The sequence below is a fragment of the Gallus gallus genome, chromosome 6, assembly GCF_016699485.2.
Source record: "Gallus gallus isolate bGalGal1 chromosome 6, bGalGal1.mat.broiler.GRCg7b, whole genome shotgun sequence".
Classification (NCBI taxonomy): Eukaryota; Metazoa; Chordata; class Aves; order Galliformes; family Phasianidae; genus Gallus; species Gallus gallus.
In genome coordinates this window covers 26,400,096-26,427,542 of record NC_052537.1, presented here as the reverse complement: position 1 = coordinate 26,427,542, position 27,447 = coordinate 26,400,096, and the positions used below count along the sequence as shown (strand labels likewise).

The 27,447-nt window shown below is 41.7% G+C and overlaps 1 protein-coding gene across 1 annotated transcript in view; it reads left to right on the top strand.

Annotated features, from left to right (window-relative positions):
• The window catches only part of SORCS1 (sortilin related VPS10 domain containing receptor 1), a 554,925-nt gene that overhangs the window by 41,479 nt on the left and 485,999 nt on the right, over positions 1–27,447 (top strand). Inside the window, exon 5 of the mRNA XM_025151802.3 lies at positions 8,685–17,321. The gene's annotated coding sequence lies outside the window, so the exon portion shown is untranslated. The remainder of the gene's footprint in view (positions 1–8,684; positions 17,322–27,447) is intronic.

Below are 27,447 nucleotides of genomic sequence, written 5' to 3'. Positions count from 1 at the left end.
GGTAAAGACCTGTATTTGAAATATTGAGTATAAATGAGAAATGAATAAATATAATGCTTGTCCAGTTGCCTCAAGGCTTTATTAAAACTGAGCGTATGTACGTAGAGAATGCTTTTGTTGAAGCAAACAGTTCTCAAGCTTCCTACAATGGAAAGGGGGTGAAACTGAGACTCTGTGCTAGCCCATATGTGAGGTGATCATTTAGACTCTTTTGGTTTACCATCATCAGGAAATAAATGACTAGAGGGTTCCCAGCTTTTGGTAGTCTTTGTGAGAGCAGGGTGGTGTACTGTAGCCCCCAGAAAGTGTTGGATGATGTAGTGATAGGAGGAGAGGTAACAGCTTTCACTTGTGCCAGGGGAGGTTCTGGTTGGATATTAGAAAAAATATCTTCTCAGAAGGAGTGCTAATGCGTTGGCAAAGGCTGCCCAGGGGGGTGGTGGAGTCACTGTTCCTGGGGGTGTTCAAGAAAAGGGTAGATGTTGCACTGAGTGATGTGGTTTAGTGGCCGTAGTGGTGAATGGGTTGTGGGGTTGCTCTTGATCTTAGTGGTCTTTTCCAACCTCAAAGATCCGAAGATTCTATAATTCTACCTCACCAGCCAGGTGTGGGCTGCAGTGTGCCCACAGCTCATCAGCAAGGCGGGTCCCTTTGTCACAATCATTATGGCTTTTTGCCTTCCTTTACTACAAAATGGTGATCTCTTTCTAATTGCTATTATATGTTGTTTAGGAACAACCAGTGAAATATAATTATCCCCCCCCCCCCCCCCCCATGTGAGCCATTCACTGTTCAGTCTCAGGCATCTCTCAATGTTTGGGTGAAGGCTGAGGAAAGAGACAGGCTTAGTGGTCATCAAAACTCAGCTGTGGAAAATAGTTTTACCGGCCTAAAATCACTCTAATTGTTGAAGTCCTTGTGTTTATTCCCTGCTCTAAAACACGGAACAGCAGCGTGCTAGGCAATTAAATAGCTGTCATGTCTTCTCCCAGACCTAGAAGCACTTTGGGGATGGAGATATATGACATGATTTGTACAACCAGTTAGTAAAAACTTTGTAAAGCACTTTGGGATTCATCTGAATGAAAGGCACCATCATAAATGTAAGATCATTCTCATTATCATTAATATTCTTTTATGACGGACCTTATCAAAAGCATTTTGAAAACTCAAGCAAGTTATATCCACCAGGTCACCTTTATGTACTATTTTATTAACTTTTCAGATGAGGGATTGCTGTGACAGAATAATATTTCCATATGGAAACTGAAGTGGTGTTTCTCTATTGTCATTTATTTACCTGTATTATTAAGCCATTATGGGCTACAGCTGAGGTTGAGCTCCCACTGTGCTTAAGGTGCATAAGAGAAGAAACTATTTTGAAAAACGTAGCATTTAAATAAAGTTGCTGATTTGGTCTGTGCTTAGTGGTAGATGCCCTCCTTGTCTTTCAAGGGGCATCTCCACTGTAAGCGAGATGTAAGAGGGGCACCTTGTTTGACAGGCTCACTGTTGTGTAGTTAGTTTTTCCTACAGGTTGGGCTGGGTGCTAGCTAGCCAGGCTGATTTACTGCCCTGGAGAACTGGCGACCACATAACTCCTTCCTCAGGTCACGTTCATTTTCCATGGAAGTTAAAGTAAATCACCACTGAAGTCTCTTGTTTCCCTCAGAAGCCAGCACAGACAAGGGGGCGGATCTCTTCTGCTACATCTGTACGAATAACTCAGGCCAAGGACTTCTTTTCTGCTTCAGCATCCTCTGTTTTTCTTCCTCTCCCTTCCCCACAAAGTTGCAGGTTTTTGCTGAAGAAATGTCTGATTTGTACATCTGATTGCAAGTTATCACAGGGTAGTGTCTTCCAGCAGATACATATATTTGAGTTAATTAGGTACAATAAAGCTGTCACATAACAACAGTGCTTTAAAGTTCCCCTCATTACATGCCTGGTTGGGGGTTTAGTTTTTATTTTCTCTTCTGTATCAGAAATACCTTGATTTTTTTTTCTCTATAATCCTATGCTCTACATCCATTTCCTTTCCAGTCTGCCCTTTATTCTAGCTTATGTTCTGCTCTTCAGTCAGATACCACTTCTTATTTTTAAAAGGGTGTTCATTTCCAATAAACTCCATTCAGCCATGCAGATTTTATCCTTTCTGTTATATTTTCAGTGCAAAGGTCCAACTACCATCTGCTTCTCCACCACACGTTCTTAAATAGCCTCTGGACTCATAACATTAGCCAAACTCACCCTTGGAACAACTGCTGGGGCTGTTGGAGGAGTTACTCCAGGAACAAATGTGCAGTATGTTGTTAAAGTGTTTCACTTTGCCCTTGAGCGAGCTGTTAATCATTTTTCTCATAGATTTAAAATCTGGCCTTTTAAAGTTCACCCTCACTGCATTACCCCTAGGAGAGTAACCTTCTATTATGATATCAAACCTAATTGCATGGTGATTATGATTACCCAGTGGATTTTTTTACTCTCACCTCCCTTAACTCCTATGCATAATTTAGCACCGCGCTGAGACTCAGTTCCTCCAACAAAGGACTCCCCTGAAAAGCTGTCTTTAAATAATGTCAATTAATTGGCTTTTCAGACCACTCTGTGCATGAGGTTTTCAACTGGTGTGCTGTAGAGGCAGTGAAGTCATGGCTCTATTGACTTGGTGTCCCTCAAAGGATCAAACTGTAATGTCCTGGAGGTGCCTGCAGCTGATGGTCAGTGCCATGTGCTGTCCTCAGTCGTCCCCAGAGCTGAACCCCAGTGACTTTGGCGTGTCCAGAGTGGCTACCTGAGGCCTGTGCAGTGCTCCCAAGGGACTGAAAACCAAAAAGGCAGAACGTTTGGAAATGAAAAGTCTCTTTGTGATAACAGGTGCAAGAGAAAAGGTAGAGGCATTGGGCTTCAGCACACGTATAGAAAGGCTGTTTGGTGACTGCTGCTCTTGTGGCACACAAGTGGTGTACATGAATATGGCTGCACACCCCACCAAAGCCTCTTGGAACTCGTACTTGCTCTCTTGCACTTCCCATGACCCTTTATAACAGCCCTGACAGCAGACTGGATCAGCTACTTTGTTGTTTCCATGAACTGAGAACAAATGGAGCAATCTGGAGAGAGCATGTTGCTAATTTCAGAGCACAATAGCTCTTGGTGACTGCACTGGGCCATTACCAAAATGTTTACCCTTCAAGGGCTTCTGGAATTTCATTGAAAATATTTAGGGCTGAGTACACATCAGTGGTAATATTCTGGTCTTTTTAGGTTTCTCATTTAGAGTACTATAGGGTAAGGTATCCCTTTTATAAATAGCTGTTAGCAGAAAAACCAGTTCCTATAACAAAAACAAAACAAAAGCACCAGCACTCATTTTCTCTTTTCAAAAATCATGGTGGCTGTGAAGAAATGAAGGAAATAAGAACTCAATCATAAAGACTAATTCATCACAGGAGAAATTTCTCTGTGAGAGGTAAAGTGTGGTAGGACTCTAACTATCTGCAATAAACACAAATGAATATTTTCTGTTTGCCCCAGTGGCTGTTAATACATGTATTAATCTTAATGCATTTGGAAAAAAAAAATTAAGTAAAATAAAAATGAAGCTCAATGGTTTGTTCTGAAGGGATTCCCAATGTTGGCAGCAAAAGACGTACGAGGCACTGAACATGCCCTTGCTAAATGCTGTATTACTGTATACCAATGGTGCTGAAAACAACATAATGGGCTATTGCCTTTCAGCTTTCTAATTGTGGGTATGCAGCATTGCAGGGAAATCTCCTGCTTTATGAGTGGGACGTGCTGAGCAGGGCTGGTGCTGATATCCAACCAAGCAATAGCTGTGTGTGGACTGATATCAACCCTGCGTTTTCCTCCCTTTCACCTGTGCCCTGTGTGAAGTCCTGCTATGAGCAGTCACTGCTAACAGCTCGTAACTTCCTTAGGGATGTAAGGAGGCATGATAAGCTGAAGCACCTGGAAACTGCAGGCTTTTATTTTTACGTGGAGTAAAAATGCTTGAGTGTCCTCTTTGTTGCCTGGCTGTCAGCTCAATATCTCCTGGTTATATTCTTCTGCTGTTGTTTGAAGAACTTTGCATTTAGGAGACCAGCCACTGCATGGTCACTCAGGCTTTCTTTATGTTTTCTTTCATTTAGAATCATCTATTCAGCAAGATACATCCATCATTTGCACAAGAGTCTTAGGCAGGCTGGTAGTTATGGAGAAAACACATTCCCATCTTTAAGGACTTGTGTTGTTGAGAGCTGTGCAATAAACACAGGGATAAAAATCACAGAGCCATTTCAGTCTGGAATAAAAACAGTTCCCACTGATTTAATGGGTTTAAAGGCCTCTCCTCTCTGCAGTAGATTTTCCTTTTAATACAGAATGCAAAGAGAAATCCAGCCTGGCACCATCCAATTAAGTTTTCTTTCACTGTGCTAAAGGCAGCTCTGCCACCAGCATATGCAAGTGCAGGATGATATAAAAAGAAACAAATAGTGGCACCCACAACATGCCCGTCATACCCTCCCTATGGCAGATCTGGGCCCCCTATGAGATGGGGTCATTCTGGAGTAGGGAGCTACATGGGCATACGACTAGGTGGTAATGGGTGAACTGTGACCCCATTAGGTAGCTAATGCTCTCCTTGCAAATCTTCCTCTCCTGAAGTTGCTCTAGCCAAACCTGAACAGACTTATAAAATCAATTGAAGAGCTTTCTCAAGGACCTAAGAGCACTCCCAGCCTGTGTAGTGGGGGTAATTTGTAGAATCAGTGGAACAGAGGGCAGAACTGTGTCTGAACCAGGAAGCCAAAGGCAATAATAACTAACGTGTATCCATAAAAAATTCATGGGAAATTTCATCTTGGGTAAAAGAGAATGAATAACTATGTTGATTAAGTATTAAAAGTTCATTTTATTTTTAGAAGTACTCAGAAAATTGAAAACATCTGGGAACATTATGCAATTCTTTTTACATAATATTTTCCATTTACATTTCATCACTGCCATCGGTTTAACCCTGACCTGCAATGAAGGCAACCCTCAAGACCCAATCTTCTTGCAGGGATGCAAGAAGTGGCCAAGTTCAGATACTTTGCTCTCTGCAGAACACGCTGTTCGCTGGCCGCACACATCTATGAGTGAAGAGTGACTTTCAGCATCCTGCTGGCAAAATGGGCCAAGTTTGAGACATGGATAGTGGGAAAGTGTCTTCAATTCAGTGTTTTGCTCAGTCTGTTAAAATGTGGGAATTTGCCCTAGGGCATCCCATTGGACAAGGTGTGGGTACTGTTATGTCACAAGCAAGAAGCTTCCAGAGAAAGCTTTGATCCAAGATGTTTTGAAGGGTAGCACCAGAAGCTGGCATCTGGAGTGTGGAAACTTAAATGCCTTTGATGCTGTTCTGTCAATTCTGTGGTGACGAGCCCAGAACTGTTGATGTTTTATTGCAAATTGCTTCCTGAGAGGAATGTGTTGAATGACCACATAATCTGGGGGGCAATAGAAAGGAAATAAAATGTAGGTTAGATACAAATCCCAAGGCACCATGTTGAGCTCTGGATACTAGATTCAGCCCTCCTGTGTGCAGGTACTTCCCAGCCAATGTATTAAGTCTTTGCAGAGTTGAGTTTGGACATGCTGAACAGGATGATGTTCAACATCTTCCCATGGGTGCTGTGAGAAAGTTTCTCTGCTCACTTATTTTAAGATCTGATTCTTTACATTTTTCCTCATGGAGATGAGACCCAGAGCAGTTAACAGTGCTCAAACTGGGCACGGAGGGTCTTGCAGCCGTGGGTTGAGTGACTCCCTCAGAGAGTAGCTGATTGCTGGGCTGGGTGGCATGGAGCTGTAGCCTGCCATAGCAGAAGTTCCTATGCAGGTCTTTGGCAGAGGCTGGAGCAAAATGACAGCAACTTTTTGGACCGTGCTCTCCAGCAAACATCCCTGCTTTGTCCCAGATCTCCAATTGCTATCAGGTACAGCTCCGATTGAGCAAATCTTGTTCACTTGGCCTTAAAGGCTCATTCATAGCCATTGCAGTGTCTGCCTGTGTGTCTGGAATAGCCTGTCTGTACTAAGGGGAGCTCTATTCCATGTCCCATAGAGAAATCACCTTTCAAGGACGAGGCTTATCACTCCCTCGCATGCAGAGAAGCTGCCAGCAGGAGGAACCTGTTTTCATTTGTGTGTTTTCTTGAGACTGTGGCATGAGGTTAACTCATGTAGGATTTGCCAGATGTCTCTCTGTGGAGTGGGCTGCTTTGGAGAGCAGAAGCGTTCTTCGGTCTATACGTAAATGCATGCATGAGTCATATACCTGCATATGCTCCTTTTTTTTTTTTTCCAAGGACGTTTTGCCCTGTGGAGGTGGGGCTGCTCCTTTCTCTCCTGGAGAATTTCATGTCATTGCAGGCTATCAGAAGAATGGAGAAGAGAGAATGCTTCAGCTTTGCTTTAAAGCTGCCTCCCTCTCAGTCTCTCTGGTGGGTCAGATAAGACCTGTCTAATCTTGCATTAAAAAATAGTTCTACCAGTGCATAACTCTATTTTTTTTCCCTCTTTAGTTTTCTGGGGCATTTTCTAAAAGAAGGAATTGTGCTCTTTAAGTGCTTTCAAAAACAAACAGACAAACAAAAAATCACTTCTCTGGCTTATTTTCAGTCAAAGGAGAATAGATGGGATGAAGGGAGAACTATCTGAACAAAGGCAGAGGCTTCCTTTCTCACTGCAGTAAAGGCAGTTCAGCTGTCCACACTCATGACAAACACTCCACTCTTTTCAGCATCAGTGACAAGACTCAGGAGAACTGGCTGGGCTGTCCCTAGTGAACTGTGCAGAGCACCCAGTGCAGAAAATAACGTGTGCAGGGACAGTGGCCTTTGCAGGTTGCCTTGGGAGCTGAGCGCAGCGGTGAGGTGTGGGGTCCCACCCTCCCAACAAGTGCTGAGCATGGTCTGGAGTTCATGGTGACAGATTTTTCTCACTGCCATCAAGCTCTCTGATTGATTTGCCTAGCTTGCCATGATGAAATCATTAATCTTGATGACACTTGCTGCAGCCCAAACTTTGGCACACTGGAGTTGTTTTTTCTGCACCTGCCAACAGACAGGTCAGACAGGAGGATTTTTACACTCCATGAAAGCTATGGACATGATTTCTAAGAAAGAATTGGCAGAAGGCCACTAAAGGGAACAGATCAGGAGGTGTCCTGCCTGTGGAGAGACTGGAGAGAAGAAACTTGTTTCTTGGAGTGAAAGGAAAACAGAGGATGATCCATGTTTTTAAAAATTCATACTATTTCTATGACAAGTTCAAAACTAAAACAGTTCCTAGAAGCATAGAATGTCTCAGATTGGAAGGGACGTTAAAGATGATCTAGTTCCAACCCCCTGCCACTGGCTCGTTGCCACCTATCAGATAGGGCCCTATCCACCCTGGCCTTGAGCACCTCCAGGGTGGATGGGCAGTGGTGTCAGACCCTCACCATCCTCTGAGTGAAGAATTTCTTCCTAACATCTGACCCATGGCTTTCCAACATTTTGGGTTGCCTGGGCTGCACTGACAAAAGAGGGAAATGTTTTTGGGCCAGTGGTTTGATTGTTGCTGAGTAATGGGTGTGAGCCCAGGGCCGGGCCAGGCTGCTTGGTGGGGGGAAGCTGCTGCCACGGTAAGGGTCTTAACGGGACAACAATATGGTTGATGTGAAGCTCCAGCACATGTCCTGTTTCCCGCTGTGCAATTCAGTTAGTGAACCTCATCGCAGCATGGAGGTGTTATTCCAGGGCAGAGGTGCCTTATAGCAATGCAATTTCTATTTTGGAATAATAGCATGATATTAAATTGTAATGGCATAAGACTCTTCTCACTGACCTGACATTGCCCTTCTTGAATGTAGTATTGACTGTTCAGACAATACCTAAGCATGGCAAGAATGAGTCTTTAGGAAGAGTGTTTTTTAGAACAGAAAGTAGCAGTTGTTTTCTTCCAGTGATCCCTTGTTTCTTCATCATTTCCTTCCATCTCTCCCCAAGTCAATAGTGAACAAAATGAAACACGGATCAGTCATTTTTAGAACTCAAGCAAGTAATGCTATCAGGTTGTGACATGGAAAAGAAAGGATAAACATGTTGGGTGAAGTTTAGTATTAAGCTTCTGTGTAAAGGTTAAACATTTAATTTCTGTCCAGTGATAATCTACCTTTGTTTTTATCATGGCTATAACTCTGGAGGAATGAAAGTTCAAACGATTGATCATAAATTGTAGTAAAGTCCATTGCTAGCAAGGTTAGAGTTAATATATTATTGATCAGTGTAATGGTTAGTGGCAAAATAATTTTTTCCCATCAACTCTCTTATTGGGTAGTTGTTTTCTGGAGGCCAAAGACGTAACAGAGCTTTGTGCTGAATTAGCTTAGAGAGTTACACACTGTGTACATCTGTTAGATTCAGCCCTGGGTACTGCCAGAGCCCTCCGGAACATCTGTAATGATGCTATTGTTCAGAAATGTTTCAAAGCCATTTTTCCTTCAACACTGAAACTAGTAAATCTTCTGTTGAGAATGGGGAAAGGTTTGCAAACACTGAGGTAAGAGAAATGCATCTCTCTGTGCCATCACCCACCGACACCTGTTTGCACTTGTCTGTTTCTTTCCAATTTTACTGATTTTTTTTCAGTCCATGAGGGGGTGTCCCTGGAAAAGAAGTTGCTGGTAGTTAAGTTGCACCTGAGAAGAAATCTGAATATGTGATGAAAAGCAGCTTTGGAGGTATGATCTGCTGAAAATTATGTGCTTATAAGGAAGATATTAATAGTACTGGGAATTTATTTGTTTTGTGCGCTTCTAAGAACTGAACAACTGAAAAAAAATCCTTACTCCATCACTACAAGAATCCCTTGGACATTAAAAATGACTTTGACTTATCCTGCTGTGTTTGCATGGCAGAATGTAATTTACAGCTTCCAGTCTTTTGGGTGAGGGAGCTTAAGGTCATTGGAGCACGCAGAAGGGGAAGCTCAGGAGGGAAAGAAGCAGCTACCTGATATCCCACAATGGAGCTGCCCTGTGACAAGGCACTTAGCTCTTTTGTTTGATCTCAGGACTAGATGGACACTATGCTCTGGTCCTATTCCATTGATTTGGGCTGTGTACCAAATGTGGATTTTGTGTCCAGCTTTGATCAACCCTTGAAAGTGAGATCAAAGCTTTTAAGCGTAGTGTAGGGTAAAATAATGTATTCCTTGTTCTGCAGTGTCAATATCAGATCTTGATTTGCAAAAGCTTACCCTCCTTGCTGACTGGATGCATTAACACTATACATAAACACATAACACTTAAATAATATGCACTTTCAAGAGCTTGCTATGCCATCCATAGCGTTAGGTGGATGTGAGATATATTAACAGAATGAAGCCATGGAAGATAGCATGGAAAGTCAGCAATGATCCTTGCTCAGCAAAAACTGAGTCAGAAATATATTCTTATCCTTGGAGAATTTCTGAGATCAGAAAAACTTTTGTCTGTTCTAAGATGGAATGAAAAAACAAAAACTTGATGTGTTTTTTTCCCCATCAAACCAACGATCTGAAAATAAATACATAAAAAAAGACTGTTTCAAACGCTTCATTTTAAGCTTTTCACATTTCCCTGCCTTTAATTTCCTTAAACTACAATTTTCAGTGCCATAAAACTTCATCCCTTCTCCCTTTCCCCTAATTCTTCAGATTACATTTTGTTGGGGGCTTCCTTCCTGGAGATGTTAATTAGCAGCCTCAAAATTAATCAGCAGACAGACAGCAGCAATGGTGAAATGAGTTTAATCTTAGATGATTTCTTGGCTTCTCACTGCCAAAAAGCATGGAGTCTAAATGAGAGAGACAGCTACCTGTGAGGGAGAACAGATTGTGGTCTGCTTCTGTTCGTTGGGTTCCTCCTTCCTCCTCTGGATCTGGGTGGGCAACATCATCATTTGTATGATGCTTAAAAAAGGTACCAATTCTCAAAGCATGTAAATATATATATATATGTATATATTTATATACATGCATATAAATATGAATATAAACGTGAATATAAATACAAATATAAGTTTTGTGCTTATGCTTATGTATATATTTACATCTATACACAAGTGGAAGTTCAGTGTGTGTTTTGTAAGGATGGAGGTATTTGTTCACAAGGAAGGAATCAGTACATCTGTGTAGGGGAAATGGATGATCCTGTGCGAGATAAGAAAGTTTCCATTGGATGTCAATGTAAGTCTTTTCTAAAGATCAGCCCAGTCAGACTGGTTTGGCTGAAGTCAGCACAATGAAACACTGCCTTCAGACTTTCAGGAATATGTATATATTTTTCTCTATGCTACTGGTTTTAAAGCAAGCTTACTGTGTAGAGGTGATTACGTACACATGGTGTTTCTGAATAAAGATGGGTACTTTTCATTGCATTTTCCATTTATTTTTTTTCCCTTTTAAGTATACTTTTTTGGTTATTCTATTTCCCACATCACCAGTTCCTAGAAAATAAAAATCTACTCTGCCCTCATGCAGGAGCAAAGCAAGATTTTTTGACCTGATGTTTTTTATTCTTTCTTATTTTCATATATTCATTAATACACCCCAGTATATATTTGGCATATGGAAAAAAGGGATATGTAGGCATTTGTGTGCCTGCATGGCAATTCCCTCACTGGGAGATGGTCTAGTTTTAAGTCACTGTCATCTGCTCATGTGGATGTCTATTCAAATAACAAAGAGTCTACTTGGAGTAACTCCACTAGCAGATAGCAAGTGTTGACTCAGATCTTCTTTCAAATAGCAGTGAAGAGGAGCACGAGATATGCCTGACATGGCAGACAACCCAGGTTTCCAGCCCCAGACTTATTTTTGAGACTGAAACAATTTCCCAGAGTAATTTCAGGTAAAGAGGTAACATCTCGAGCATTTTAGTGATCTAACAAAATCAATTATGGCTTCAAGACAATTGGAAAAATTTGTCAACTTTTTTTCTCAATTCTTCCCCCCATCCCCCTCCCCCCTCTAATTACATTTATAAAAGAACCATCGTGTAACACATCCCAAGCGGGAAAAAAAAAAGGAAAAAAAAGGGTTTGCAACAAAATTGGGCTGTGAAATGATCTCAGATATCACTGAATAGGAGATGGGAAGGAAGCAGCCCTTTCTTGGCATCCTTTGCAATTTTGACAAATTCAGCAGCATGCAGTGCTGCACGTACATGGATGGGTATGTTTATGACAGTGATGGGGTGGTACGTGAAATCAGCGGTGTGCACAAATCCTTCTGTTCCTTATTTATGCTTTCAAAATGCACACGAAGGTGCTGCAGACTTTTAAGGCCCCGCGCTGCCCAGCCCTGTGTTTTGGCCACAGAGCTCCCGCATCGTTTTCTCCCATAAAATATATTTAGATGTTTGCCTTGTGGCAAAGACAGGAGCAAGCTGAAACAGCAGAGAAATAAATTCTGCAGCTAATAAAAAGCCTAATACCTTGTTCCTGCCTTCAGTCCCAGTAGTTTCATTGTTTGTTTTGCTTGACTTCAGGCTGTGAGTAGGAAACCCAAAAGGAGATTTTTTTGATGAAGTGTCCAAAATTAATACCACTGCCCTGATACAGCAGCAGCGACATAAAAAAGAAGTAATGCTTAGCTACAGAGTTTTGTTTTCAGACAGATAATCAAAAGGGAACTCGAAGAGATATTCAATTACAGGGAGACCCTATGGGTTGAGTGGCAGTGAGGTACAACGTGCCTCTGCTGAGGCTGATTGCATGCAGAATTGGAAAGCTGTGGCAGGGAAGAGCTATGGATCCTGGAGGTACCTTGCTGGCAATATAAACCTCTTCAAATCTGATAGCAGAGCTTGGTGGGGCATGGGGAGGAGAGGTATGGGGGACCCCTCGGAGCTGGCTGTCTGCCCTGCTGTGCTACTCACTCACTCACTCTGCTCACTCCACTGGGTCCCAGTGCTGCCCTGGGGACTATGTCATCATTTCATGTCTTGGAAACTTTTAGAGCTGCACTAAGTGACAAAGATGTCTCCAGCTGCGGCATACAGGGCTATCAGATGAAAGCGCCCAGATATATAATTAGACCCAGCAGTGGTGAGGTGCTGAGCAACAGCTGATGCAGATGTCTCACCTGGAAATCGCTTATCATTGATGCATGCCGTGTTATCACATCTTTACAGAGAGGCTATGTTTATCTGAGGGGAAAAATGGGACTGCAGCAGTAGAAATCTTTGTTTTTTTTTGTTTACTGATGTTCATTTGCCAGAAGTAAGGATGCTGCTGCTTCCACTTGTGTCTCCCACTTGGTTTAGGAACAAGAAGCAGGGTGATACAGTCACAGTATTTTAGGAATGGCCCAATGAGAGGGGCCTCCCTCAGCCCCTGATAGACTTCCGAGTGCTTCCTGGAAGCAGCAGGAAAACACAATTGTACTTTTGTGCTCCCCTGCAGTCATAACACTGGTGATTTAACTTGTTTTATGGCAAACTTATCACAAATGTGGATTTCTCTGCTCTCTTTGATGCTGAGTTCCAAGAGAGATACTAGTGTGTCCCAGGGAGGCTGTCAAGTCTCCATCCCTAGAGAGATTCAGAATGGTGCTTGGCACAGCCCTGAACAACAAGCTCATAAACATTTTTAGGATAGGCTCCGCATATAACCTTTTGTTTTTCATTCTATAGAAGTTACAATCCTCCTTTGTTGCCCATAAACCATTACCTCAACCTATTACTCTTTGCTGACTGTGCTCCAGATAACACAAGCTCAGACCTTGCTGCACTGACCAAGACAGTACCCACCACAAGAACACCACCTCTCTCTCCTCCAGGAGTTTTTCTGGTTCTAAGCAGAGGATTAACATCCACCCATAATCTAAGGACTCATTATCTTGTTTTTTTACATTAAAGTAATCTCCTTAGAAAGAACTTATTGATTACTTATACTCAAATGTGCAAATAATGTGCTAATAGAACATTAAAATGGCTCTAATAGGGTGGCAATAATTTTCTTTTTTTCAAAGTGGATGATTAGAAACTTCAGTAGTTAGGAGCTATTAATATACTCACCATAAAGTATGAAAGTCTATGCTTATGGAACTCTAAATGACAGTACTGCCTATAAATTTTATTGGAGGTGGAAAGAGCAGTAATTACATGGCTGGCACTAGACATAGCATTTTCCACAGAGGTACTAATGGCAGATTTTTACCTCCTGTTGTTAAGCACTATTTTTGGGCATAGCCAGTAGCCTGAGCACACTGTAAATAATATTGTTTTCTGTGATGGATTTCTGCACAAACAGGAAGAAAGAGAAGTTTGATTAAAAGAAAAACTGGCAAACAGTCAAGCATAGATGGCTTAGAGAGTGGTGATGCAACAGATAGCATGGAGCACCTGGGTCTGTGTTGTCTGGATGTTCTGTGTGACTGAAAAAGTCACGAGCTGCAAGGAGAGAAGTGAGTCTGCGGTTATTGCCCAGACACTGAAATGGATGTGTTGCACCGAGTTCACCGACACCCCCCTTGGCAAGAGCAGCAGAGAGACCAGGGAGTAGGTAGTCTTGCATAGAGACTTCTCCCAGATAGCTGCCTGAATCACTAGATAAACAGAAAAATCTTTATGGTGGTGGCTTTCTGCTTGTCCAAATTGGCAGTGAAATGAGATGCAGGTAGAGCCAGGGTCACTTCCTGCCTCCCATGCATCAATTATTGTGGGTACCAATGACACGTACCTTTCTCCTCTTTAGTCCTCCTTGCAGCATCCCATCCAAACCAAGCCAGCCTCAGATTCAGAAGAACATTTCAAATAAGTATTTCTGTCCATCTCCACTTGAATTACTGCGGTGTGCCTCTTTCTGACAAAATGTGTATTTTAACTTTCAGTTCTTGGAAGAAGTTCATCACAGCAGGGAAAACTTTTGTGCCTCTTAGTAGGACCTAATTTTCAGACTGAGAACTTTTAAGTATTTGCAATGCAGATCATAATGTGAAGCAGTTAGCTGGCAACACCTTCTGATTTCTCAAAAATAAACGGAAAATATTCAACACAATGTTTCTGCTAGAGCTAAAAATATCAGTGATCATACACCTCTTCTACCATCTGAGTTGTTTATCTGGTAGTCTTTGATCGTGTACATGGAGGAAAACAAACAGAAAACAATCATTATCAGGAATACAAATAGCTGACTAATGCGATATACAAAACAATTTGTTTCCATGAATCAATCAGAAACTCTTAAAGTACAAATTACTCCACTGGAAAAAAAAAAAAGGATTTAGAATAGATTTAAATTGTGAAGATTATGACAGGTTGGATAGTATCATCTCTGCATATGATGTTTTCTAGTCTATATGACTTTTTAAATGCTGAGTCCCCATTCAGCACAAAATTCAGGAGAGCAGTTCTTGAACAGAGAAGTGCCTTTAGAGGGATAACAGAACATTACCTCATAATGCCCAGAACTTCTTGAAAACTTCCTCTCCAGAATTATTCCTGTGGTATCATCATAATATCAAACCCCAGCGGTGAAGTATTTGGAAGGATTAAAGTCTTCTGATAAGTAGAATGACGCAAAGGAAACCTCAATAATTTCCACTTGGAAAGTCTTCTGCAGAAAGTATAGATGTGGGTACGGTTCATTAACCCGGTATGTATCTTTTCCTCTGTCTTCTGCCTCACTACTTCAGCGGTTAAGTTAGATGGTATAGCGCTCAGCAGCAAACGTTTTGCTCAGAATTATTCAAGCATATAACAAAGAAAATGTACAAAAACTCAGTTCAGTGAGGGAGATTTGATTTAAGGTCTTGGTTTCCTTATTCTGTGAGAAAACTCCCTCTAGAGTGATAAGAACTGGCAGATTAGAAAACACACGAGCAGACAGAGAAATTACAAGGATCAGACACTAAGGCTATTAGAACTTGATCAGAATTTAGAAACGTTAAAACCTGTTTAGAATCATTGAATCATGGGATACTTTGGGTTGGAAGGGACCCTTAAGATCATCTATTTGCACCTCCCTGCTATGGGCAGGGACACCTCCCTTAAGACCAGGCTGCTCAGAGCCTCATGCAGCCTGGCTCCAAATGCCTCCAGGGAGGGGGCATCCACATGTGAAGGAGACCATGCTGATGCCCAGGGGACCACGGGATTGTGATTTACAGATTATATCTGCCTGAAAACATGGCTTGTGTATTACCGTAGCCCTCACCAGCCAAAAAACTCTCTGTAAAGTTTCACTCTGTCATAAATCGATGTGATCTATGGTGGCACTACCTCGCTTCTTTTCTTCTGATAAGCCCCTTCCCTTCTCACGGGCTGCTTCTGACATGACAAATACCACTCACACTGATTTCAAAGGGAAAGAATCTTTTCTCCTGCCTTGGACTGCTTTGTCTCACCTGTTAGTTTTCTGTAGTAACCTGCAATTGTATGTATCTCTGTGAGGCATGTTGTGAGGTAGTTTTCATAAAAATGCTCTAAGCTAGATGAAGTTATATCCTGCTGCGTTCATGCCTGGTGCCTTTAAGAGTGAGTTTGGTAGGTAAATGAGGAGATGACCTCAATGACATGAAGTGACACACTATTCATGACCTCAGAGTCCTTATGTCATTAAATACTACAGCATGAAGCACGCTGCAGCCATCCACACTGGTCTTAATGAAAGTAAAAAGAAAGCACCTGCTCTTCTCAACAAATTGACACCTTGGAATACATTGCACAGCGTCACGTTCAAAAGATCTGATGCTTCATTGGTCTCTGCAAATGTGCTGACTCCAGTCCAGCCAGAACTGAATAATGTGGAAATGTCCTCTTACCACTGCACTGGGGACACTGCAAGCCATAATTAGTTAACGATCGTAATGCTCCCAGTCTCTTTGGATGAATAATTCCCTCACAGAAAACAGAAAATTTGTGTTAACCAAAATTATTCTTATTTGGCTGATTGTTTTTGTAACAAACAAAATTGTGTTATCACGCACGGAAGGCATCAGATTTCCAGTTTTGGGGGAATAACTTTGTCTGGGCTTAACTTATAACAACAAAGAGAATAAAGCAAATAAAATGAAATTATTTTTGCTTGTTTTTTTTTTTTTTTTTTTTTTGATGAACAAAATATTGCCTGTCACCTGACACAGCTTGCCAAGAAAACACATTTTGGATCGGAGTATTCTGGTTTGATATTTCAGTTGGCTGTCGTGCTGAAAATAAACTACTGCTCACAAAGCTGTTCTGTGAGTCAGAGGAGGTTTCCAAAAGACAAGGGCTCTCTCCCTCTTGTCAGCTGCTGTTGCAGCGCAGCACCTCGACTCCCTAAGCCATGAATATTGACCGAGGCACTGCCTCATAGTGAACATCTGCAGCCTCGTGGGTCCTGAACAAATGCAAAAATCAGCAATGGGATCCACATCAGTTTAGTTTTCTACACTCAAGTATGTGTACAGATTTTCTTTACAGTCAATGGAGAGAAGGAGAAACAGTAAAGATTTATCTCATCTCAAGACATATACTTAGAAAAGATTGGATCCTACAGAGGGATTCATCTCCAAAGCTACAGACTACGTAAGGCCCTGGGACACTTCTAGAAGGGTACAAGGGTCTGAGATGAAGCTTGTCCCTATGTATTATTTCTTATGCCAGGCAAATTCTAGTCAAGATATTTCTCACCATTTCTACACCAAAACTGAACACTACTGGCAACCTGATGTTTTCACTGAGAAAGTCTTATTTTCTTTTTGCTTGTGCAGGTATAAAAAAGTGTTTCTTCATGAAAGACCACAAATATCACCTGCTGTAAAGCTGGAGGAAGACAGGGGAAGTCTGTTTTCATTATGCACGTGGTATGAAGAACATCTGAGTGCAGGCCTAGAATTTGTTACACAAAAGGCAATCCAGATAACTTTGCATTTGAATTAATTTTGTATACGGAAAGATTGGGACTTAGAGTAGCAAGTTTTGTTCATCTCTTACCACGCGCTGCCAAAATACCATGCAACTACGTGACTGTAGGGCACCATATGAACCAGGTCTTTCTTTTTCCCCCCAAGGAGAAACGGAGATGTTTGCAGATAAAACAAGGTAACATTGTAGCACTCCTTAGTAGTTACAGTTCATTAACATGAGAATAACCGCTCTTACGCAAGCAACAGGTGCGAGCAACAGGTGCGAGCAATGTGCCTGAGTGACTGGAGGGGTGGAGCCAGGATCCGACCCTTCTCAGACCTCATTTAAGGGCTGGCAAGGGAGGCAAAAGGTTTCTTACTGAAGATCCTTGTGTACCTGAGGCCTTTTGAAGGTAAGCAGATTCTTTCTTTTGTTTCTGTACTTATAGCTGTTGTATTTTGGCAAGTCCCCACATGCTGCGGCCTAGGCCCTTGCTTCTCGGCTGTCCTTGCATTGCTTTCCGTTGCGTTACAACGGGTAAACTCAGGTGCACTTCACTGGGCCTTTGTGTAAGGATTAGGAGCTGAGGTGTACACCAGGCTAATTATGCTGTTGGTTGTAGTCCAATGGAGACTTAAACTTGCAACTTATTAGAGTTTATTGAATTGCCAACCCAAGCATTTCTTAAAATAAACAGTCTTCTCTTAATTTTGCTGAAACTTCAGGTTCTTGTAATATGATTGTTAAAGGTAATAAAATTTCATCAACTTAAATATCATAAGCTTTGGGTGTTCAGTAAAGCAGAACTAATCTTGTTCTAAAGCAAAAAGCTTTTCTCTAACCCTGGAGTTTGCTGAGGAAACCAACCCTCAGCCGAGCTGGAAACAGAGAAAGCATAGGTGGATTCAGCTGTGTTGCAACACCCAGGTGATGCTGATGACCCGAGCAGCTGAACCATCTTTGTGGACAATATCTCCTTCTGAATCAGGTGTGGTGTTAATTGGGTTTGTAAGAAGGAAGAAGTTAAGTACTTGGTAGTTTTTGTTTCTCCTGTTTCTGAGAACAAGTTTTTAAGTTGGACTGGTTGGTAAAGACAGATCTGGGATGGGTTGTGAGCCTGTGATGTCTTCTGGGTATGTAATCAGACTTCTCTCTGAGCAGTAGGAGGTAAATCCTGGTCTTGTTTACGTGTGTATGGGTTTGGTGGGTTTTTTGTGATTTGGAAGTAAATGTTTGGTCCTGTTTTTAGAGAAGACTGAAAAATTGAGCTTTCTTGAGAAACTGTGATATTCGGATGCTTGTTTTCGTTATGTGTTGGGATGAAATGAAAAGATCAAAACTTTTTGGGGGGAAGAAAAGCCTCAAAAATACATTGATCTATAAATGCGAGTTATGTTGTTTCAACATGTTCAGTCAGTTTGTGTGGTTCAGTCAAACTCTTTGCTTTTTTAAAGAAAACTCTTTCAAAATTATACTCTTCCAGAAGCTGAGTTCTCTGTAGTAAAAACATCTAACAAGCTTTGTGGTTAATGTTAAGGATTCTTATCCCTTGGTCTCCCAACTACTCTATCTGTGATACAGCTTCACAGATCTATTTATTTTGTATTTGTACAAAAAGTGAAATGATGCAGATGCTGTGCTCCCAAGATTTTATTTTCTAGTTGGGTTGTAAGCGGTGGAAATGTATTTTACACTTTAAAGTAATTGTGGATGTAATTTTTTGCTTGAAGTGTACCTCAGACACATGACGTCTCTTCCTTTTGGTCTAACAGGTTTATGGTGCCTAGTGCTGTGAGTAATGCTGACCAACCTCTACCCCTCTGGTGTTAGCTGGGCTAATATCTGCAAATATCAGACAGACAACATCCAGATAGGAGAATCCTGACCTTGTCAGAGAAATCTGAGCTTTCTCTCTCAAGAAGAAAATATTGCTCCTCTGCACCTCTCACTGAGCAGGGTTGCCCTGACTCTGGTGGTATCTGTAGCCCCCCTCTGGAGTAGCAGAATTTGAGTGTGGTGTCAGTAATGGCTTACTGTTTCTGGTTTACTCCTGTGTTGTGATGCTTTGTATTGGTTGTTGTGTTTTAGGGGGTGTTTCATATTCAGAGTTAAAGCTCTTGTGTGCAAATGAGTTGTCCTTATTGATTTGAAAAGGCTGAACTTTAAATAGCTGTTGTTTAATGTCCTGGAACATTGATAGTAGATTAGAAAGATATCCCTGAGTCATTGCCCTGAATGTTGGAGAATATACATGTCAAACAGTTCTAAGAAATTAATTTGTGTCGTTGAAGAGAGCAGGAAACAACATAAACCTCCTGTTCACTCTTTTCCTTCTCTTAGCAGTATTCTTCAAAAAATCTAAACTATTTATCACTTTTTTCTAATTTATTGTGTATATATGTTGTATATCTACAATACACTGTATGTATACTGCCTTTGAGTGCATACTCTTTAGCTCCCTCAAATTTCTGGTTAGGACAAGTTATTTTTTTTAGTCAGCATTTACTGAGAGTGGTAGCGTGGCTTTTAGGATATATAGTGAGATATTCTTTGATAGCTTCAAATCTCCATTTCCCACTGCCATCCAATTCAAATGCTCTCTTCTGGCTGATTTGGCACATATCTGTTTTCAGTTGAGAGCAATTTATTACACTAGTGCTTTTAAAGCAGTAGGTAGATGGAGTCCTGTTTTGGGTTGTGCACTTTCTCTGCGTATGGCAAATGTGATCAGATTAGAGTCCCTGCATTGTCATTAGCTGACTTTCAGGTTCTTTCAGGAGTTTGTCTTTAACTGTCCCGATGAGCCTCCATATTAACATCATTCAGGTGCTTGCTTCAAATATTCCTTTCTCTACAGTGTGTTACCCTGCTCACCAGGTAGCAGCTGTTCTACCAGTCTCCCTCTCACACAGACACTTTCTTTCTAAATGTCACGGGTGACTCTGATATTCAAATGAAAGTAAATTGTGCTACAGAAGGACTTAGCAATTAAAATCACAACAACAAACACCTCCCATCCAAGCAGAACAGCAAACAACTCATTAGAATCATTCCAGCCTGTTGGAACCTGACTTCCACTTGCACACTGATGCAGAGCTGCGAGGCACTTCTTCCCATCAGTCTGAATCAGTCTTTTGCTGACTTCTTACAACACAGCATAGATAAGAGCTCTTCAGTGGTAATTTGCTTGAGTTCTTCAGAAGGAGAAATAAGCAAATACTAATACACACAATAAGCCTAATGTATCTATATATGTGAGCAAGGTCAGTGTGCTGTTTCTTTCTCCCATTTTCTTAGAGATGAAAGCAACTGAAGGGTTTGGGTGTGTTTTCTTTCTGTTATTTAAGCTATATGTTTGTATGTTCTGCCAGATGCTGTTCTCATAGCTGTTCTCTATGACTGCCTTGTGAACCTGGTGTCATTGCACAATATGGAGCTCTGTGAGTTGTGTGGCTGTGTTGGACTGAGTGGCTGACTGAGGTCAAGGTTTTGGGCACTGCCTTGGCAGAGCACCCCATAAGTTACCCCATACAGTGTTTGACACGCATTTTCTGTTTGGAAGGTACAGGTGGGTTATTTCAGTGTACTGGGTTGCTATTTCCACCCTGGGCAAGGGCTTTCTAGAGAGACCAGCAGAAGCTGCTCCAGGTGGGAGTTCAGGAATGATTTTAAGGCTGGGTTGGAGAAAGGGAAACTTCAAGGGCAAAGGTGAGTTAAGTGATACCACAGCCATCACCTCTGCCCTTGAATTATGGTGGAGTCTGAGGTATCAAGGAGCTTGTATAAAGTGAAAGGACACATTGAGAGCAACGCCTTGGCTTCATTTCTGATTACAAAATTTTGATCAGTGGTGTTATATCATGGCAACAAGAAGGGAAGGTGAGCCTGGTTTTACTGGGTTGTAGCAGGGGCCTGTCAGTAGTTTTTTTTTGTGAATAGCATGGGAGGTAGTTTGATGCTGAACTTCACAACGTGTCATAGGCAGTAATGAAAATATCTTGGATAAGAGCATCCTGAATGCAAGTTGTCACATTGTGACAGATAGGATGTGCTAAGCAGAAACTCAGTTGCTCATGAAGCAACCTACCTGTCCATTGCAACAGGGACAACTAGTAAGTGTGTTTTAGCTTTTACATATTCATGGTTAGGCTGAGATGAGCCAACCGGAAAGACAGTTTGGCTTTGCAATGAACTGTGTTGGAGTTGATGTGTATCCATCTACTTCGGGACTTGAAGGTGAAATTCAGTGGAGGGCTCAGTAGGATCTATGCACTGATTACATCCCCCCTCAATCCCTTGTGCAGAGGAATGGATCTCACCTTATCTGACCCTTTGTACTACATTTTATAGTTTCCAGTTGCTAGATTTTTCCTTTTTAACAGTACCCTTCCTTGATGTACATCTGCTTTGGCTTACCTGTATCTTGAAGTGAACGGCAGTTGGGGTGTCTTTTGTCTGCAGACTAGTACAGAGGCAACTGAATTATTTACTTTCATAGTGAAATCCATTTCTTCTCAAGTCTTCTGCAACCGAGGTAGTGTTTGCAAAATGCTTTGAAGATAAAAAAAGCACTACAGTATATAAATATTATGTATTTTTATATCTTCATCATCTGTGCTCTTAAAATTAATATGAGAAAACCGTGTGAATACCCAAATGCCCGGTAAAATGCTTATCCTTCCTCTAATCTTAATGCTTTATTTTCATCTATGAATCCTCTTAATCTTTGAAATTAATTACCATGATTAAAAGTGGGAAATGTTTTCCCAGAACAATTTAATTGTTCTGTTGCAAATCTTCATACTCATTTTGCATCATTAGTTTAATTTCTTTGCATATTAAAGCACATACATGCGCACTATCCTGGATATGACATCTCTCTTTTTGGAGTGAAGGGGAGCCTTGCTTTGCTACTTGCTGACCATTGTCAAAATTGATCTCTTATACCCGTAGCCTCAGAACAAGGAGCCTTGTCTTATCTGCCTTAGGATCCTCTGTGTTGGTGAAGGCCAAGCCTACTGGCCTCTCAGCCAGTGCTCAGGAGATTTTTTTTTTATTAATCCAAAAGAACTGGCTTAGGAAAATGAGATGCTCGACAGAAAGGATATATTTGAACTGTAAGAGTGCCAGGAGAAGAGAACTGTTAAACTGGAGTAGTAAGACTTGCACAAATGACAAATTGAGCTTAACTCCATGTCCCATTTCTTTCATTGTCCTTGTCAACTATCTGATTTCTACTCCAGTGTCAGAAAACCAAATACAGGAGAACTTCTGCTGTGTTGGGGAAGCAAAATGGAACAAAGACTGATAGCATAATAACTGATTGGTGAATAGGACCAACAAATGTTTTTCCTAATAATTGAAGCAAGAATAAATTGTTGCTGTGGTTGGGGTTTGAACCAGTCTTTGCCAAGTATTGCTGATATCTGTATCCAGGTTTGTCTCATTCATTTGTTGCCTACTGCAGGTGTGCGTGCCTGAGCCATACTTGCTATTAACAGTTTACAAAGAGAAGAGAGAAAATATCCAAGTCTTTACACTTTTAAGATCTCCTGACCAGAGCCAGTGGGAGAGTAGGGGAAAATGGACCTCTTAAAATATCAGTGTCAGTACATTTTGAAGAAGCTCTACGTGCAGTAATCATAGCATGAGGCTTTAAGGAAGTCAACTGAATGGTTCCCTAGGAAGATCCTGCTTTGATATAACACAAAGTTCTTTTTGTTGCAAGAATGGCAAAAAGAAAGGGGACAGTGTGTGAGCTGAAGAGACTGAAATAGTCACATCACAGGCAATCAAAATGGATCTCTTGCTGTAGATCACAACAGTACAGAATTTCTAATGTGGAAAGGATTCCAGAATAGAAAGGAAGGCATCCACAGTTCAAGAAGAGAACAAAGGAGGGATATCTTCTATTGCCTTTTAATTTTTTCTGTCCTGCTCTCATCCAAACAAAGAGAAAGGTCAGGCATGAGATGTAGAGATTACTTCGGCAATACAGGCATTGCTTTAAATACACGTGACTGAAAAAACAGGGAAATTATTCATGTGGAAACACTGCAGAAATAACTGTTAGTTCAGTTGAGTGTGGAAAGAGGTGCGTGTATATGGGGGGGAAGAGTGAGAGGCAGCTCATTCAGAAAGTGGAAAGAGAACCAGCAGGACAAAGCAGCAGGAGCTGAAATAAGGAAAAACCTGTAAAGTTGTTAAGCTAGCTGAAAGGGTGCTGGGAGTATGGAGCCATGAAATGGGATAGGGTGGGGATGTCTGAGCTGCTGTGGATTGTACAGGAAATTCCTTAAAAAGGGGAGGAATGGAGTGTTTGTGCTCTAGATGATCCAGGTGTGAAGCTCAAAATGGCGAAGAAATGGTTGGTTTGTTCTTGAAGGCTCATTCTTTTTAATTCGCCCTGGAATACCACTGGCATTCTTGGCCATAAGGGCATGCTGCTGGCTTGTGGCAACTTGATGATGCATCAAGGGATAGTGTGGGAAGGAAGTCAAAAGAACCTCAGCCATTTTCTATTTAGGTATGGGGATGGAAGCAAAGAAACGTGTATTCTGATATTCCCACATTCTTCAAAGCACAAAGTTCCAAGGTATCACTCAAACAAACAGAACAAGTGTCTATAAAAATTTCACAAACTGCATCTTGACCTCCCTTCCTTCTTTGCTCTCGTGCTTCAGAGGGAGGATTAGATGTAAGCTCCAGTGCCGTGGTCAGCTCCTGTGCTTACTTTATTGCTTTGCCTGTTCCCTACTGTGGCTCTAGAGAGTACAAAAAATCTTTTATGTAATGAAAGTTAGCCCAGGAGGAGGATCTGCTCTGAGATTCCCCAGAAGACCACACCAGCTGTAGTTTAACCTTTTACTTCCGGAGGATTTGCCAAGGAAGGAATTTATATTTTTCTCCCTAGACAAATGTATTAATATTTAATAAAATGTGAAGCCATGTGACACTTCCACAGAAAATAACAAATTTACATAAACCTTTGCTATGTTTGAACAGAACAAGATGAATTGAAGAGGTTTAACACAGATAACTTTTCTTTGGTAAAAAAAATAATGAAAAATAACGTACCCAGAAGGCATCAACTTCAGAAAGGAGAGGTTTGCATTACTCCCTATCAAGTAATCTTGGGACTTAAAAAAAAAAAAAAAGGGGAGGTGGATTACTGAGTGTGCACTGAGTCAAAGGAGGTTTTTCCGTACAGTCATCTCATACTCTGTGAGACTGAAGCAAGTCTTTTTACTCATTTTTTCAGTTTGGTTTTTTTTGAGATCATTCTAAGGTGAGTCTATAGGCTAAAAAATTAAACTGTTTTAAAGAAAAATAATTTGGAGGGAAGAGAATAAACCAGAGTTTATGCCAGTTGGTATATCTCCCTGGTGACAATCTCACTTGACTTCCCTCATTTTCCTTCAGTATCCTCTGTCTGGATGCTGGGGGATGCTGGTGTTACCCCCCAAGGACAGATGGGGGCCATAGAGGCCATGAACATCATGATGCAACAGCTCCATCCCAGTGCAGTGGAGGTACACTGAAGGAAAGCTTTGACTTTGTGGTACCTTCACACCAGTCCCTTTCACTGTCTCTCTCTTCCCTTCAGTTGTATGTACACCCACAGAGGTGAAAGCATCAATAAAAGACTGTTCAGTTAAAGAGCATTTCCCTCTTGGCTCACCATTTTTGCACAAAAGGCTTCACAGAGACATTTGCTAACTCTATTTTAGAAGGATATATCAAGTCTTCTACCAGGACACTGTGCAGTCTTTTTCAGTATCGCTTCACTCTCCATTGCCAAGCTTTTAAACAAAAATAAACCAAGATAATGTCTATAAATCATCTTCCCTCCTTTCCAGCTCAGCGCCAGTGGAAGACTGTGGTAAGTTATCATGTTTTTAACTATGAACCTGTCTGGCTCTTTGTCATTTATCTTGTGTCTCCCACTCTGGTCTGGCTCAAGGCTGAACATTAGCAAATGATGAATGTGGGGCTGTCTATCCTGGTTTGTACTGGCATTATTAACCCATATTCTTCTGAATATTTCATAATGTAATACATTATTCAATAGTTGCTGGAATTGTGGTAATTGACTCTCAGGTTAGCTACCCTGTGTGTGGGGCTAGGACAGAAATGTTTGCTATCTGGGGCAGTCTTGCATTCTCAAGGATTTTTCCTTACCTGTGTGACTCTGACTGGCAGGCTAGCAAGTGTAAGTTGGCTGTTTCACATGTATGCACACATCTGTCCTAATGATGTTTTTTTTGGGGGGGGGGAGGGGGGGGGTTCTGGTATCACATTTTGATCATTTCTAAGATAATAACTAATTGTGTGATGTAGTGACTGTGAGTGTAACTTACAGTAAAATTTGTTCTGATTAAATAAGGTATTCATTTTCATTTGTCCCCTATATATCTATTTTCTTTTGTCTTTTATTCTTTTTCCCCTGAGACATTTCTGCAGAGACCAGCTTCAGAGCAGGTAAGGCTGTGCTGGGAAAGGGATCCAAAGCAAAAAGGGCTGATGGAAACTTCTTTTGGGGGCTTTTGGAGGCCAGTGGAAGTGCTTTGCCTGTGCAGGGGATCTAGCAGCTTGTGGGTGGGCTGCTGAGCTAGTGTGGGTGGCGCTGGCACTGCCTGCCATCTTGTGGGCTACCAGGCCTTAAGTAGCCTCTGGGTGGGCGGCAGCTGCTGCATTACTTCCTACTGTAGAGCATGTAGGACATAAGGTGAGTTTGATTGCTCTAAGTGGTTAAAGATCTAGGGTGCTCATCCTAACTGAGCCTACCTGTTTGAGTTGGAAGGGATCAGTTTCTTGTAGAGATCCAGCCATGGTTGCTACTCCATCAAAGGCTGTTAAAAAACTGTGAGTACCTGAACAGAGGCCCCACACAAACATGTGGGTGTCCAGGCTGCTGGATGCGGAGGGTGCTGGAGCCTGGCACTGTGTGATTGCCTCAGAAAGCACCTGCTATGTATAAATGGCAGTGAAGGAAAAACATAATTGCTGTATTCATCCTCTAGATGCAGCCAAGGTCCACAGTTTATTTATACCCTGATAGTGTGATGGCCTTATCATTGGATGTCTTCAAATTCAGTCTAGAAGTGAGCAGAGAGACACTGTTCTACCCTTCTGTGTTTTAGTGTCTATTTAGGAGTCCACATCACAGAGCAATAGCATTATGCCCAGTGTTTCTCCAGGAGACTCCTTTCTGAGAAGTAGCTTGGAATGAGTATGGAAGCAATGTATACCTTGACTAGGGAAACTGAGGCAGATCTGCTGACCATGAAGCAGACTTAGTTTTTGGATTGATGTACATGTAACCATGTGTGGTAAGAAGGAGCATATTGCCACAAGATCTTAACAGCTATAACCCATCTATGGGCTTCTAGCTTTCTCATCTTCCTTTTCTTACTGCATGGTCACTGGAAGAGATAGCCAATGCATGTGGAGGGTCTCTAGGCAGAGATCTGGTGTAGGTCTCAGGATGTTTATTTTAAGATCTCTACTCTGCTTTTTCTTCTCTTAAAGGTATTTTTTTTTTTTTAACCCACTTCAGGTCAAGAAAATTTCCAGAACTTTGCCTGTTCCCTCCACTGAACTCCTGTATGATGGTGGGACATGGTCTCTATAACAGTCTTCAACCTGCAGGACTGTTCAGTACTGTGCTCCTTAAAATAGCACTATTGCTCCAGTATAAATGGAGGGAAGGTCCATAAATCTGTGCTGCTAGCAGCAGTCTATGAAGACAAATGATGAACTGGGAAATATGTTTTGGGCAATGGAAAGATGTTCTCGTGTCCCTACTTGCTCCTGCTGCAGGGATGTTGTCATCAGGGGATTAAAACCCCAAAAGAGATTGTTGCCTGCAGCTATTTGCGTATGTAAAAAAATCTTCAGGATATCACCTCCAAGAGAGCTCAAGGTCATAACTGGTGGAGCTGGGTTTTTCTGCAGAACGTCTGCATCTGTAGGTAGATGGTTAATGAGCTGCTAATTGGATAAGAAAAAAGAGGGAAATGAACAGAGGAGCTGTGTATCTGAATCAGTAGAGTTGTGAGATGTGGAAACATACAGGGTATTTTTGGCTGTAGCACTTATTCCTTCCTTCTCACCTGTGTAGGAGGTGAATCTTTCCTGGGACTCCCCTGGAGACCTCCTTGTCCCACGTAACTGCTCTGCTGGTGCATAGATACGGAGCTCAGGTTCCATTTCAGCTGGTTGAGGAGCTGTCGCTGACAGCTCTGCCTCTGTGGAGGGAGAGGAGGGAGAAGATGTTGGCATAAGTGTCCGTCAGGAGTTTCTGAGAGCTCCTCATTGATTCTGCTCCTGAAGTTAACTGTTGTTTACAAATACACTCTGCAGGGGTCTTGCTATCCTTACTTTGTGCTTTAGTGAAGGATGGGGTTTCACCTGAAGTAAAGGTAAGGAAGGAGCAATCCAAGGGGCCAAGGGTGACAAAGTGGAAGTGGAGTGGAAAATCTTAGAGCTTTTATGCCTAATCACATGCATAAAAGGTATCGGAGTTGAGTGAAAAT